Here is a 14,938-nt window from a genome sequence, read left to right on the forward strand (position 1 = left end):
GGAAATACGATGCAATCCTACAATGCATATGAAAGAGATGCAAATTCATAAATGCTAAGACATAAAAAGGAGCCCGGTTGCTTCGGAATGACACTACCCACCTTTCGATGATGTGGAGGGTTCGAAAACGCTATTCAGCGCACTTTACGACGAGGTCTCCACCACCTAGGTAGAAACGAAGCTTATTTAATATCATTTTGCCCATATCTTTTCATCCGCTTGACGAATCGTAATTCCAACTTCGCCAACGCGTTTAGACACCCACCAATTAGGTTTAGATGCCCTCAAATGAGATCAACCCCATCATTTTCTAAAAATCCAAATTTTGGAGCCCTAGGGTTAACATCATGCTATTAACACCATAGAACCCTAGATTCTAGCTCTAATCCACCATTAAGGGTGCTAGAAGTCCATTTGATCTCATCTCAAAAGCCAAAAACCCAAAAACCCTAAGTTCTATCATTAGGGGTCAAGAGCATACCTCTAGGTTAGCTCCAAAGGGAAGAGGAGAGGGAGATGGAGGTGTCCAAGGCCTTCTCCTTGATCTCCTTTTTCTTCTCCACCTTTCTTTCCTTCTTCTTCTTCCTCTCCTTCCTCTCCTTCTACTTTGCTTCAAGAGAGGGAGAGAGAGGAAGAGCTTAGAGAGAGAGAGTGAGGGGAGTGTTTGGGAGTAGATGAGAGAAAGAGAGCGAGCTTTTCTCTCTAATACCCTCCATTTATTGTAACAAACGCAGCTAAGCCCCTCAACTTTTCTTCTCTCAAGCTACTCTGCCTGGGCAGATTTCGCGCGGAGGGACCGGTCCTTCCTTGCTAGGGACCGGTCCCTGAGGACCTTCCCAAATTCACGCGTACGGGAACCGGTCCCTCCTGCCTGGGGACCGATTGCATCGCGCGTCCACCACAACCTTCAGCCACGGGGACTAGTCCTTTCGTACCAGGGGCCGGTCCCCGAGAGCAAACTCTGCGCAGAGAGCTGTCTGCCGTGCATACCACCTACGGGAACCGGTCCCCATCACCAGGGACCGGTCCCCGAGAGCAGTTTTGCGCGGACCTCCCCTCTGCCAGAATTCTTGCTTACGGGAACCGGTCCCCGCCGCCAGGGACTGGTCCCCGAGAGCAGAATCTGCCAAGTGCAGATTTTGCATCATTTGCTCCCGCGGACTCGACTCCAAAGCACTTTTTGTGTTTTGGACATCTTTAGCTCCTCCGAAGCCTACCCACTCGATAATTAGTCGGTCCTGGATGAAGTCAAACTCTCGGATTTCGAGAATTCACTTCCTTACATCCTCCCCTCCTTAAAAGGAGTTTCGTCTTCGAAACTTATTCAACTTAATTTAAACTCAGTTTCCATACCTTATTCCTCAAACAAGTGAGGATGATGCTTTCTCATCAGATCCTCGAGTTCCCATGTGGCTTCGCGATCATTGTGATTGCTCCACCGAATCTTCATGTAGGGAATCTCGCGATTTCTCAGTTTTCGCACTTCTCGGGCGATAACCATCACCGGAAACTCCTCGTAGCTCAAGTCTTCCTGGAGTTCCGGCGGCTCGTATAGCATTGCGTGCTCGGAGTCATGAATGTACTTGCGAAGGTTGGAGACATGGAATACATCGTGTACATCCGCGAGCTTCGGCGGCAAGGCAAGTCGATAGGCCACCGTGCCAACTCGCTCCAATATCTCATATGGTCCAATGTACCGGGGACTCAACTTTTCCCGCACTCCAAACCGCTTCACACCCCGCATTGGTGAAACTTTTAAGAATACGTGGTCACCCACCGCAAATTCTATGTCTCGACGGCGCCTATCAGCATAGCTTTTCTGTCTCGACTGCGCCGTGAGCAATCGCTTGCGAGCAAGGCGGACTTTCTCCTCCGCTTCTCGCAACACGTCTGGGCCGAATTCTGCACGTTCACCCACATCGCTCCAATGTATAGGAGACCGACACTTCCGCCCATAGAGGGCCTCAAACGGTGCCATCTCTATACTTGCATGATAACTGTTGTTGTAGGCGAACTCGGCCATCGGCAGATGATCACACTAACTCCCCTTATAGTCGATGACACACGCCCGCAGCATATCCTCCAGAGTTTGAATGGTCCTCTCTGTTTGCCCATCTGTCTGAGGATAGAATGCTGTACTGAAATCGAGCCGTGTGCCAAGGGCTTCCTGCAGGCTCTTCCAGAAGTGTGAGGTAAATCGGGGGTCACGATCTGACACGATCGATTTCGGCACCCCGTGTAACCTCACTATCTCGTCAAGGTATACCTGCGCCAACTTGTCACCTGCCCACGTGGTGTGGATCGACAAAAAGTGAGCCGACTCCGTCAATCGGTCCACAATTACCCAAATCGCATCATGGCCGCCTGTTGAGCGAGGCAAGCCGACCACGAAGTCCATTGATATATCTTCCCATTTCCAAAAGAGGATTGGTAGGCTTTGAAGCTTTCCCGCTAGAAACCGACGCTCTGCTTTCACTTGTTGGCACGCTAAGCACTTAGCCACGAAGCACCCAATATCACTTTTCATTCCCGGTCACCAATAGTGCATTTTTAATCCTTGATACATCTTGGTGCCGCCCGGCTGATCACAATAAGGCGACCGATGCGACTTTTGTAAGATTAGCTCTCGAATCTCCTCATTATTCGGCACACACCATCGATTTCGGAATCTAAGTGCACCATCGGCGTCTACCATAAAATCGCCGCCACGACCATTCTCGATGTCGCGCCGCACCTTTTGGAGTTCTGGGTCCGCGGGTTGCAGATCTTTGATCCTCTCCAACAAGGTCGGTTGGACAACGAGTGCCATCAGCTGAGCCGAAATCTTGGAAGCAACTACCTCAAGCTTCATTCGCTCCATGTCTAGCCACAGGGGTGTTTGATTCGTAACCCACATAGTGAGGTTCTCTGCGAACTTTTTGCTCAGTGCATCCGCGACCACATTCGCCTTCCCGGGGTGGTGAAGGATGTCCACGTCATAATCCTTTAATAGCTCCAACCACCGCCGTTATCGCATATTAAGCTTTTTCTGTGTGAACAGATACTTCAGACTCTTGTGGTCGGTGTAGATCTCGCAATGCGCACCATATAGATAGTGCCGCCACAACTTCAAGGCGAAGATCACTGCCGCTAGCTCCAGATCATGGATGGGGTAGTTCTTCTCATAGCACTTCAGCTGACGGGATGCAAAGCAATTACCTTCCCGTTTTGCATCAGTACACACCCCAACCCCAGATAGGAAGCGTCGCTGTAGACCACGAAGTCTTCACCTTGCACCGATAAGGCGAGCACCGGAGTCGAAGTTAATCTCTCCTTCAACACTTTGAAACTCCGATCGCACTCGTCGCTCTAGACGAACTTGGTGCCTTTTGAGGCAGGCGGGTAAGTGGAATTGCTATCTTTGAAAAGCCTTCCACGAACCGTCTATAATAGCCCGCCAAACCCACGAAGCTTCTGACTTCTGTGACGTTCGTTGGGTGCGGCCAATCTTTAATTGCCTCCACTTTCCTCGAGTCTACAGAAACTCCACCCGCAGAAATCACATGCCCTAGAAATGCGACCTCTTGGAGCCAGAAGTCACACTTCTTTAACTTAGTATATAGCTTCTCCTCCCGCAGGACTTCAAGCACAATCCTCAAATGCTCGGCATGTTCCTCGTCACTGCGAGAATAGACCAATATGTCGTCTATGAAGACCACGACAAATCGGTCCAGGAACTCTCTGAAGACACGGTTCATCAAATCCATGAATGCCGCCGGGGCATTCGTAAGCCCGAAAGGCATGACCGTGAATTCGTAGTGTCCATATCGCGTGCGAAACGCGGTCTTCTTAACATCCTCCGGCTTAATCTTCAATTGGTGATAACCGGATTACAAGTCTATCTTCGAGTACACACACGACTCCTGCAACTAGTCGAATAAGTTATCAATTCGGGGAAGTGGGTATTTGTTCTTGATCGTGACTCTGTTCAATTCTCGATAATCCACACAGAGTCGGAACGATCCGTCTTTCTTCCGCACAAACAACACCGGGGCTCCCCACGGTGATACACTTGGCCGGATAAACTGCTTGTCGAGAAGATCCTGTTGTTGATCCCTCAACTCTTTTAATTCTGTCGGCGCCATTCTGTACGGAGCCTTCGAGATTGGCGCGGTATTCGGAATCAAGTCTATAACGAACTCGATCTCCCGATCCGGCGGTATCCCCGGTAACTCCGCGGGAAACACATCCGGGAACTCCCGTACTACTGACAACTCCTCCAAGGTCGGAGCCACTCGATCCACTTCTACAACAGTCGCCAAGAACGCAGCACAACCGCTGTTGACCCATTTTCTCGCTCTCGTCGCTGACACCGTCGCGGTGAAGCACGAGCTCCGACAAGCCCGATAAATGAACTCCCCCTGTCCTGGCTCACGAAATGTGATCACTCTGCTCTTACAATCAATCGTTGCATGATACTTCGAGAGCCAGTCCATGCCTAATATGACGTCGAACTCTTCAAGGTACTTGAGTTCCAACATCCGAATAGGCATTATCTAGTCACCTACTTGTACTGGACACGAAGAACACACCGTATAGGTACTAAATGTCGACCCAGGGCCCTAAACCTGCCACTTGCCCTCACTCGCCTCTATGACTATATCATGCATGCGTGCAAATGATCTACTGATGAATGAGTGTGTGGCACATGTGTCAAACATAGCCCTGGAGCAAACTCCGTTAATTAAAACCATACCTACCACAAGTTGATGCTCCTCTGGCTCAGCAGGCTCCTCGACTTGGACTTGAGTGGCAAACACCCGCCCGCTCGGTGTCGATCGCGTCATCTCGGGCTGACGCGGAGCCAAGGCACGTCTCGCTGACGCCGCCATCAATGGAGCTCCTCTATGGTGAGCTGGAACTACCGGCACTGATGCAATGGATGGGGCAGGCGAGGCTCCACCTCCCGGGCAATCTCGAATGAAGTGACCCGGTTGCCCGCACTTGAAGCATTTGCCTTGGCGTTGCTCACAATGCGCCGGTTGATGGTCTCCGCCACAGATGACACACCGCCGTGCTCCACGGCCCTTGTACTGCGTCCGCGGATACTTCGGGGGTTTCTTGGAACTCGACTGTCCCACCGCACCGCCACCCTGGCGTTTCTTGCCCTTTTCCTTGGACTTGGCTAAAAGCTCACGCTCCTCGCGCACATGGGCATCTCCGTGCTCTGCCCACAGCGCCTGATCAAAGACCTCCGCAAAGGTCGGGAGCTTGAGTATCTGCACGGCTTTGTAGATCCCCGGCTGAAGTCCTCGTAAGAACCAATCGGCCCTGTCTTGATCATCTTTCATCACATCGGGGACGCAGTCAATGATGTGGAAAAATTCTGAAAGTTTTGAGTAGCCCAAGGATCTATCTAGATTGTATCTATCACCTAGAGGGGGGTGAATAGGTGAACGGCCAAAAACCACAAATCTCTATGCAATAAAAATAAATGCGGAAAATAAAAAGCACACCGAGATTTACGTGGGAAAACTCCAACTTGGAGAAAAACCCACGGGACCAACACGNAAAATCACTTATAGTCCACAATATTGCTGCACGCATTTGAAATGTTTGACCACATGACACATCATATGTTTTAACCCCTTCGATCCATAATTCTTTTAACTCATCAATTAAAGGTTGCATGTATACATCTATATCATTCCCTAGAGCAGATGAACCGGGAATAAGTAATGAGAGAATGAGGTTAGATTGTTTCATACATATCCAAGGCGGTAGATTGTATGGAATTAAAATAACAGGCCATGTGCTATGAGAAATGCTCATCATTCGAAATGGATTAAAACCATCACTTGCTAAACCAAGTCTTACAATGCGTGGATCAAATGAAAATTGTTGGTGCTTGTGATCAAAATCTTTCCATGCTGGAGAATCTGCAGGATGTCTTAATATTCCATCTTTTGTTCGCCCTTCATTATGCCACCTCATTTCTGATGCTGTTTTTGATGACATAAATAGCCTTTGTAACCTAGATTTTAATGGAAAGTACCGCAAGACCTTCATTGGAACATTATGGTTATGTTTTGCTTTAGATTTTCTAGTGTTCATCTTGTTTTCAACTACTTTCCATCTTGAAGCACCGCATACATGGCATGATGATGCATTGGCAAACTCCTTTCTATATAAAATGCAATCATTTGGGCATGCATCAATCTTTTCATACCCAAGACCTAAGTCCTTCATAATTTTATTGGTCTCATAAAAACTTTCTGGTAATGTTTCTCCCTCTGGAAGCATTTGTTTCAATAATTCTAGCAACATGTCAAAACTCTTATTATTCCAACCTCCTTGGTATTTAATCTGCAATAGACGCACAATAAAAGAGAGTTTCGAAAACATCTTACAGCCTGGATATAACTATTGATTAGCATCTTTTACCAATCTAAAAAATTTTTTTGTCTCTTCATTTGGCTCCTCCATTGTATTATCAAATTCTGAATTTCCCAACTCCATGTCAGAAGTTGGAAAATAAAACGCATTGTGTATCATCTCATCAATTTCATCGTCTTGCATTTCTTTGTCTTCAAATTAGCCTCATGGATAGGTTTTGAAGCAAAATTGCCTTCTCCATGAAAAATCCATTTTGTATTGCTCTGCATAAATCCATCACATAACAAATGTTCATAGACAACTTCATATTCCCTCCGGAAGCAATTAGTACATTTTTTACATGGGCATAGAATCATCTCATTTCTTGATGCATTTTCAAATGCAAATTTGAGAAATAGATCCAATCCTTGCTGGTAATCATTACTCGTCCTACAGTTTATTTGGTTCAAATGATTAGATATGTTAACTGATAAATGCTTCCTTACCAAAAATTAGTGTCTAAAAATTTAGAAAATTACCTCGACTTATTAATCCAACTCTTATCCATGTTTAGACAGCTACTTTTAGATTTTGTGTCACGATAATAGAATAAGTTACACCTGCACAAACTTAACAAGTTCTTGTTAAATAAATTATAAATAAGTATTTGAAAATTTTTATCCAAATTTAAATGCGCATTAAAATTCACTTTTATCGAATTTTTACCGTCATAGGTAATTATACCCTTGAGATCATGGAATTTCTAAGAAAAATCTATTAAAAGAATACATGTGACTAATTAAATTATGAACTGCAGTAAATGTATTTCGTTGAACTTGTGTTTGTTGACTCTTCGGAAGATGTTGATTAGCTTGGTAGTTTGATTGTACATGTTCCTATACATGTTCAGAATATACATTTGTTGCATATCTATTAGTTTCTTAGCTTCGTCTTCACTTCACTTAAGAGTAGTTATTGAATAAAATATGTATATAGCTAGCTTGATCAAATTGAACGATCAAATGCCGAGCTAAAATTAGTCACCATTAAATTGTAAAGTATAGATGTGCATGATGACTTTTTTTCAGTGCAGAAATAGGCTAATAGTAACAAAGATTTTATTTTTTCCCATCTTTGTTCCTATATATCCATTAGAAAAGTAAAAAAATAAAAAAATAAAAAAATAGAAAAAGAAAAATAGATGAATTAAAGAAAAACAATATGTACTATTATTTTACAGAAGATTAGAGGCAACTCCAAAATGTACATTAAAATTATAAAAGTAATTATAGGTGTAGTTGCATTACCCAACAAAATAAACAAACTAAAATATGCAATAAAGTATCCATATTACAAAAAGCTAAAACTAGAATTTATAGCAATGCAAATCTCAAGCATGTAATAAAGGATTAAACAATTCCAATACCAAGTTAACAATCACAAAAATAAAGCATCAGAGATGGAGTCAAAAGTCATCAACAATCAATAGTAGTGCATAAATTCATCTATGGTCTTGCATGGGTGCCATCTCCAAATTTAATTTAAAATCATAAATTTCTGAAAAAAAAATTTAAAATTTCTTCTCACAATGATTTAAAATCACATCACTAACCTAGAAAATTTGCTATTTGGCGAAGTGGCTGCAGGTTTTATCTCATCTTTTCTCGCGGCCGTAGGTTTCGATCAACAAGGATAATGAGTAAGGCCATCGAGTTTGTCTGATCCAATATCCACAAATATCTACAATAAGAGTACAAATTAAAAAAGAGATTATTAAATATATAATTTGGTTTAAAATTTTAGAAAAAAAATGCCAATATTAGCATATAGTATTTGACAAAACAATATGTAAACAAAATTCTTTTCTTTTCTCCACAAAATATCACTTTTGTGCATGATGCATACATAAATAGAAATGCTTATATACTTAAAAGTCTCTTTGCAAGTTTCTAACATAATCTACAACTCTATGCATTTTATAGTTTTATAATTTTATGCATCCCCTATTACTTTAACTCATATTTCAATTGATATCTATTTCTGATTAATACATCAGAAAATTCACAACAAGATAAATCCCAGCAATCGACCATTATAAAATAGACTTACCTTTCGCCAAAAAAAAAGGAAAATCCTCCCTCATTTATTCTTCTCTTTTCTCTAATGAAAATACTTGAAATTGTAATTATTAAATCTAGTTTGTTTAAATGCAAAATTTTATTTATATGCCCAACGCATTTTTTCAACTTTGATATTGTAGATTACATTAACAATTAAAGCCACTGGTTATTGAATCCCTAATTTAATCTATAAAAAGAAACTCAAACAAAAACAATTAAAAGTTAATAAGATTTAAATAAACAAAAAAATTTTAGTAGTGGAGGGCATCCCTTTATATTTTTGCTTTAAAAGAAAAAAAAATCCCAACACCCTCTCCTTTTCCAATCACAGCCATAGTTAGTTAATTTGATACGGTAAAAATTCAGTACGGATAAAATACGAATAAAATTCATATATTAATTTTTAAATTCGTTGAAAAATACAGTTTAAAAATGGAATCATCAATAATTCGTATACACGATTCATACGAGAATTTACATTTATCATTAAAAAATTCGGAATAAAAATTTATCTATTAAATTAAAATTTTTCTTGAGATTTATACTATCATCATAAATATCATAAATAATTAAAATTTTTATAAATATAAAAATAAACTAATATAAANACGGATCAAATACCAAATTTGGTCACTTTAGATTAATTGATACTGATTAGATTTATTGAAAAAGATATCTATATGATAACTTTAGATATGTTAATATCACCGTCCTTCGATTTCTTTGATGCTTTTATTTATTTAAATTTTGATACCAAATATCATAGCTGTATGTATATGGATACATAGGGGCCGTTTGGTTAGATGTAGTTGTAGAAATAGTATAGTTGAGATTACCTTTACTATTCATAAAATAATTGTATAATTTTATTAATCATTCAAACTTACTATTTATAAATAAATATATATATATATATAATCACACACAAAAAGACAAAGTGGGAAGAGAGTGAGAGGTCCACAGACCTCTCCCTCCTGCGTGGTCCAGGATGCTAAGTGTAGCCTCGTGGACCCCGCTGTTTCCCAACCACCATACGCCGCGTTTTTTGCCCCTTCTCCTTTCTTACTCGCTTCTCCTCATTTTTTCTTTGCTTCGCTTTGTATCCATGATTCCTTCAAAATCGAACCGGCAAGGTTGCTCGACTGCTCACTAGGAGGTGCACGGATTTGCGGAACGGTGGTCGAGCGACAACGGTTCGAGAAATTTCACCTTTCCGCAGCCGCCAAATCTAAATTTTTTTTGAAAAATTTCATGTTTCCGCTGCTCAATCTGAATTTTTTGGAATATAATTCGGCAAAACCGATCGCAAATACTCTGAGCAAGGGAAAAAAAAAACCTTGTTTTATTCTGATGTTTTGGAAAAAGATTGTAAACGGAGCGTTTTATACGGTTTGCCGTTAACAAAAATCACAGCAAATTCCACAATAAAAAAGCCCTAAACAAATTTCTTGTCCATGCATCAATCCAAATGCAAAATTCTTACCCAAATTTTACGAATACGGTCACTGCTATGAAATTTGTTGGAGGGATCGCGCTCTCACGTTGTGGTGAACGAAGCGAGAAATTTGAGGTCGAGGAGATAGCAAATCTGGCGACTTCGTGCGGTGATTGACAAGCTCCGTGCAGTGATTGTTGCTGCCGTGATGGATAACAAGCCTCCGCTGCCGAGGTGGATGACGCCCTGCTTGAGGTGGAAGCAAGAAATTAGGGCTTTTAGATTATGAAGAAAGGGGCTGATAAAGTGGGAAACAGGGCTTTTAGATTCTGAGGGAAGGGATTGAGAAAGATTTTTTAGAGTGTGAAGAATGGGATGAAAAAGAGGTTAGGTGGGCTGTTTTTGTTTCTCATGCCAAAAAGAAAAAAAAATTTTGCTCTCCCGTGCTTGCAGCGCTCGCCCGCACGCGAAGGTTTTTATTTTTTCATTTTTAACTTGGCGAAGTTGGGTTTTGAGATCGCGTAATAAAAATATACGGGCACTTTACAAAATTGCCAGAAAATTTGTGCATGTGCTGGCACTCACCAGATCTGCCAGCAAGTATCTGCCAGCAATTAACCAATATGTTGTAGTGTGTGGAGGGTTCGAAAACGCTATTCGGCGCACTTTACGACGAGGTCTCCACCACCTAGGTAGAAACGAAGCTTATTTAATATCATTTTGCCCATATCTTTTTATCCGCTTGACGAATCATAATTCCGACTTCGCCAATGCGTTTAGACACCCACCAATTAGGTTTAGATGCCCTCAAATGAGATCAACCCCATCATTTTCTAAAAAATCCAATTTTGGAGCCCTAGGGTTAACATCATGCTATTAGCACCATAGAACCCTAGATTCTAGCTCTAATCCACCATTAAGGGTGCTAGAAGTCCATTTGACCTCATCTCAAAAGCCAAAAAGCCAAAAACCCTAAGTTCTACCATTAGGGTTCAAGAGCTTACTTCTAAGTTAGCTCCAAAGGGAAGAGGAGAGGGAGATGGAGGTGTCCAAGGCCTTCTCCTTGATCTCCTTCTTCTTCTCCACCTTTCTTTCCTTCTTTTTCTTCCTCTCCTTCTTCTCCTTCTACTTTGCTTCAAGAGAGGGAGAGAGAGGAAGAGCTTAGAGAGAGAGAGTGAGGGGAGTGTTTGGGAGTAGATGAGAGAAAGAGAGAGAGCTTTTCTCTCTAAAACCCTCCATCTATTGTAACAAACGCAGCTAAGCCCCTCAACTTTTCTTCTCTCAAGCTACTCTGCTTGAGCAGATTTCACGCGGAGGGACCGGTCCTTCCTTGCAAGGGATCAGTCCCTGAGGACCTTCCCAAATTCACGCGTACGGGAACCGGTCCCTCCTGCCTGGGGACCGGTTGCATCGTGCGTCCACCGCAACCTTCAGCCACGGGGACCGGTCTTTCCCTACCAGGGACCGGTCCCCGAGAGCAAACTCTGCGCAGAGAGCTGTCTGCCGCGCATACCACCTACGGGAACCGGTCCCCATCACTAGGGACCGGTCCCCGAGAGTAGTTTTGCACGGACCTCCCCTCTGCCAGAATTCCTGCTTACGGGAACCGGTCCCCACCGACAGGGACCGGACCCCGAGAGTAGATCTGCCAAGTGCAGATTTTGTATCATTTGCTCTCGCGGACTCGATTCCAAAGCACTTTTTGTGTTTTGGACATCTTTAGCTCCTCCGAAGCCTACCCACTCGACAATTAGTCGGTCCTGGACGAAGTCCAACTCTCGGATTTCGAGAATTTACTTCCTTACGTTGGATTTTTATATGACTTGATTAAAAATTTTGGCCAGTTGATTTAAATCGGAACTATTTACCGGTTTGATGGTTGAATTGTCGGTTTGAATTGTTTAAAGTGATATTTTGACTTATTCGGTTCAAAGACTTGAACCAAATTGTTTTATAGACTTTGTTATGATCGAGCCGGTTGGGATGACCCCATCTTTAAATCATTCGATAGAATTGAGATTAGGGCTAGAGTGGGCAAAATTAATCGAATCTGCTTGTAAAATGATAATCTAATTTAGTTCATGGTGCTTCTTAAATAACATTTAGGATCATTCAAAAAAAAATTTAATTTAAACCCAAACTAATTTTATAATAAATTTTTAATTTGAATTGAGATACTTAAGGTTCATTTCGAAATTTCCCTTTATAATTACAAGTCAAAATCTGAAATTCAAGTTTGAATTAAAAAAAAAAATAGTTTTCTGGAATTGGAATTCAAAATTTAAATATGATTTATAATTTGAATTCAAATTTGAGATTGAAGTTTGAATTTCAATTTTGAATTCAAAATATTTTGAATTTATAATTTACAGCTTCAATTCCTCTTTAAAATTGAATAAGAAATTTGAATTTGAAATTCTAAATTTGATTTCACTGTGAAATTGAATTTGAAATTTGATTTCAATTTTTGAATTTAAAATTTCAAAATAAGAATCAAATTTTCAATCGTTGGAATCAAAATTTCAATCAAAATTTGAATTTGAAATTCACAAAATACTCAAACTCTGCACCAACTTCCTACTCAACGTGTCTAGCACTACATTAGTTTTGTCGGGGTAATGCTGGATACTCACATCATAGTCCTTTATCAACTCTATGTTAGTTGTATATCCTAAAAGCCTATCAGGCTGAGCATTTTATTTTTCTAAAAGATATTTTTGTACTTAATTTTTATTATTTATATATTTGAATTTTTTATTCCATTCATGTTTTTTATGTGTCTGTAAATTATTCATTGAATTAATAAGATGATAATATGTATTCTTAAGAGTTGAGAATTTGATATACATATTATTCGTGATTAATTCTTAAATGTTCTCAATCGGTGAATCATCATGGAGACGATGATTGATCCGGTAAGATTGATGTGTGTGCCGCTTCTCTTTGGGATGATGAATCTCGAGTCATCAGTGTGGGGATACTGGAGCGAACATGCAGGTGGTTGTTAGAGAACAAAGGTATTGAGCGTGACCAACTACGAACAGTTATGTCACGCCCCGAGCCCGCCTATTTGGTCGGTTTCGGGCACGCCGACAAACCACCGAACGTACAGGGTTTTCCCTGTACCGCGGACAGAGTCTCCCCTGTACATTCAAGGCGTCGCAATCAATACAATGTACAAAGTTCCAACCAGGAACACATTTCAATCAAGGATTGCATAAGGAAGTATCAAAAACATAATCTACTTGCTATTACAAGCATTCACATTCACTAGATACGTTTTACATCACAATTACTTATTACATTAAANCAGCTTTAGAGTAGCAATAGCAATTGGAGGTCTTTAGCCACTTCGATTCCATTCGTGTCTATTCTCCTACTTCCAAAACATGTCAATTGTTGTTCTCAAGCTACTAATTAAGTTTAGAAACACTTAATTTCCATTTTAGCATTATTGCGACCACTTTGATCACAATTAGCTCGAGATAAATTTTCAATGCATTACACTCCAACCTAGAATGAACAATCTATTAACATAAAGCATGGCCGCACCCCAGGGCAGGAATGCCAATCACACCCTATACAGTGAAGTAAAGCTCTAGCAGGGAAGGGAAGTAAAGAATTCAAAATAAGAGCAAGTAAGGAAAGAAGTGGAGCAGTGATAAATGGTTGCGCATGGAAAAGCCGTACTATCTAGTGTAGATAGTTGCCATCTAATGCGCCATCCAATTGGTAGCTGCGACTTTCATTCTTCTTAAAAAGGCATAGAGAGGTAGATATTGAATTCTGTACAACCGTCCATTCGTAAATGGGGAAAAGCCACAGAGAGTAAGATAGCAATAGGATGCAAATGTATCGTAAGACATAGATGTCATGTCACGCCCCAATCCCCGCCAATTTGGTCGGGTTCGGGTCACGTCAACAGACGCCGAACGGACAGAGCCTCCCCTGTCCGCCCAAGGCTCTAACAACATGTATAATAAGCAATCAAGCAATAAGATTAGCAATTATACAAGTCTTGCACGAGGGCAAGCAACAACGAAAGCGGAAGCTCTAAGCTATAATATAAACATACAAGATACTTGATTGCATTTGCATCAAATAAAAGTAACTAAACCATTACAATCTTTTGCTTTCATTTATCATTCTTTTACATTAGTCATCCACCAAATAATACATATTGTTTACAACTTTGCATTTCTAAATCAACAAAATAAAGTTGATACATGTGTACAAAAAGGGAATGACTACAAAATGTATGTAAAGTCCGGTGGCCGCTATCTACGGCGCCAAACCCTTGCCTCGGTCCTCCGCCACCCCGCTCGTGCTAGGACCTGTAGGGTTAGTGGTAATGAGAACTAAATCGAAGTTCCCAGTGGGTTCGGCAACCGACCTCGCCGACTTACCCACTAGGTCTATCCAGGCATAAGTATAACAAAGGAAGAGAAGTAACCGGTACTAATGCATCTAATACTATGCCTGCAGGAAAGGAGTCAGTGGAAATACATCAATGATAATAAAGCGGTAAATATGCATGCATGCTTATTATTTACTTTATTTTGGCTTTTACCCAATCTTACCGGTTAACCATGTTAACCCCAATCACTCACAACCCAAATCCCTTAATAACGGGGGACTCGAACCTCCCTAGGGACCATCCTCTCGGGAGACTTTACCACGTCCAGTGGTGACCAACTCCGGAGCGCACCGCCCGAGGGGGAGCTACTACCCTCGAGCCAAGACATATCATGAGTATCGATCTAATCCTCAACTTGAGGATTCATAGCCACCAATCTCAATGCCACTTGTTGATAGGTTTTCTACCTATTGTTCTTGTCAACTCTCTAAGTTGTTCTTGCCACAATGCCACTGTAAGGAAGTGAATTCTCGAAATATCAGGATTGCACTCCATCCAGGATCGACTAATTGTCGAGAGTACACCCTTTGTGGGAGTTGGGAATGTCCAAAGCACAAAAAGTGCCTTGGAGTTGAGTCCGCGAGAGCAAATGAGGCAAATGGCATCATTGGG

The 14,938-nt window shown here is 41.5% G+C and overlaps 1 long non-coding RNA gene across 1 annotated transcript; it reads right to left on the reverse strand.

Annotated features, from left to right (window-relative positions):
• On the reverse strand, positions 6,320–10,467 carry LOC109726172. Its single transcript, XR_002220433.1, has 4 exons — positions 9,958–10,467; positions 7,967–8,094; positions 6,894–6,974; positions 6,320–6,804 (listed from the first exon to the last, which is right to left on the reverse strand). It is a non-coding gene; the product is annotated as an uncharacterized LOC109726172 (long non-coding RNA).

The sequence above is a fragment of the Ananas comosus genome, linkage group 21, assembly GCF_001540865.1.
Source record: "Ananas comosus cultivar F153 linkage group 21, ASM154086v1, whole genome shotgun sequence".
Classification (NCBI taxonomy): domain Eukaryota; kingdom Viridiplantae; phylum Streptophyta; class Magnoliopsida; order Poales; family Bromeliaceae; genus Ananas; species Ananas comosus.